The sequence below is a fragment of the Zea mays genome, chromosome 2 (assembly GCF_902167145.1).
Source record: "Zea mays cultivar B73 chromosome 2, Zm-B73-REFERENCE-NAM-5.0, whole genome shotgun sequence".
NCBI classification, from domain to species: domain Eukaryota; kingdom Viridiplantae; phylum Streptophyta; class Magnoliopsida; order Poales; family Poaceae; genus Zea; species Zea mays.
In genome coordinates, this window is record NC_050097.1 from 231,751,171 (window position 1) to 231,753,128 (window position 1,958).

The window sequence follows — 1,958 nt, forward strand, 5'->3', positions numbered from 1 at the left end:
TCGCAAGCAAATGAAGAGTGTGACACACGGATTTGTTTTACCGAGGTTTGGTTCTTGCAAACCTACTCCCCGTTGAGGAGGCCACAAAGGCCGGGTCTCTTTCAACCCTTCCCTCTCTCAAACGGTCCCTCGGACCGAGTGAGCTTCTCTTCTCAAATCACTTGGGAATCAAACTTCCCGCAAGGGCCACCACACAATTGGTGCCTCTTGCCTCAATTACAAGTGAGTGTTTGATCACAAGAAAGAATGCGAAAGAAAAGAAGCGATCCAAGCGCAAGAGCTCAAATGAACACTACAAATCACTCTCTCTAGTCACTAAGGCTTTGTGTGGAGTTGGCAGAGGATTTGATCTCTTTTGGTGTGCTTTGCAATGAATGCTAGCTCTTGTATAGTGGTTGGAAGTTGGAAAACTTGGATTCAATGAATGTGGGGGTGGTTGGGGGTATTTATAGCCCCAACCACCAAACATGACCGTTGGTGGAGGCTGTCTGTCGTATGGCGCACCGGACAGTCCGGTGCTCCAGCCACGTCACCAATGCCGTTGGATTCCGACCGTTGGAGCTCTGACTTCTGGGCCCGCCTGGGTGTCCGGTGCACACCGGACATGTACTGTTCAATGTCCGGTGTGCCAGCGCGCGCGTGCCTGACTTCTGCGTGCTTCTGGCGCGCATTGAATGCGCCTGCAGGTGACCGTTGGCGCGAAGTAGTCGTTGCTCCGCGGTTGCACCGGACAGTCCGGTGTACACCGGACATGTCCGGTGAATTATAGCGGAGCAGCCGTTCCGATTTCCCGAGGCTGGCGAGTTCCTGAGACAGCTTTTCCTTGGAGCACCGGACACTGTCCGGTGTACACCGGACAGTCCGGTGAATTATAGCGGAGTGCCTCTGGAAATTCCCGAAGGTGGCGAGTTCGAGTTGGAGTCCTCTGGTGCACCGGACACTGTCCGGTGGTGCACCGGACACTGTCCGGTGTACACCGGACAGTCCGGTGCCCCAGACCAGAGGTGCCTTCGGTTGTCCCTTTGCTCCTTTGTTGAATCCAATATTTGATCTTTTTTTGTATTGGCTAAGTGTGAACCTTTTACGCCTGTATAACTTGTACACTAGAGCAAACTAGTTAGTCCAATAATTTGTGTTGGGCAATTCAACCACCAAAACAATTTAGGAACTAGGTGTAAGCCTAATTCCCTTTCAATCTCCCCCTTTTTGGTGATTGATGCCAACACAAACTAAAGCAAATATAGAAGAGCATAATTGAACTAGTTTGCATATGTAAGTGCAAAGGTTGCTTGGAATTGAGCCAATATAAATACTTACAAGATATGCATGGATCGTTCCTTTGTTTTTAACATTTTGGACCACGCTTGCACCACATGTTTTGTTTTTGCAAACTATTTTGTAAATCCTTTTCAAAGTTCTTTTGCAAATAGTCAAAGGTAAATGAATAAGATTTTGCAAAGCATTTTCAAGATTTGAAAATTTCTCCCCCTGTTTCAAATGCTTTTCCTTTGACTAAACAAAACTCCCCCTAAATGAGATCCTCCTCTTAGTGTTCAAGAGGGTTTTGATATATCATTTTGAAATACTACTTTCTCCCCCTTTTGAACACAATAGGATTCCAAATGAAAATACTCTTTGAAAAACTGAGTTTTTGAAATTGGTGGTGGTGCGGTCCTTTTGCTTTGGGCTCATACTTTCTCCCCCTTTGGCATGAATCGCCAAAATGGAATCATTAGAGCCCTTAATTAGAACTTTCTCCCCCATTGGACATAAATAAATAAGTGAAGATTATACCAAATGTGGAGTCCTTTGTCTTTGTGCTCATGGTTTCTCCCGCAAAAATGGAGAGTTGCTTGGAGTGACGGCGAAGAATGAGTTACGAAGTGGACGCCTTTGTCTTCGCCGAAGACTTCAATTCCCTTTCAATACACCTATGACTTGGTTTGAAATAGACTTGA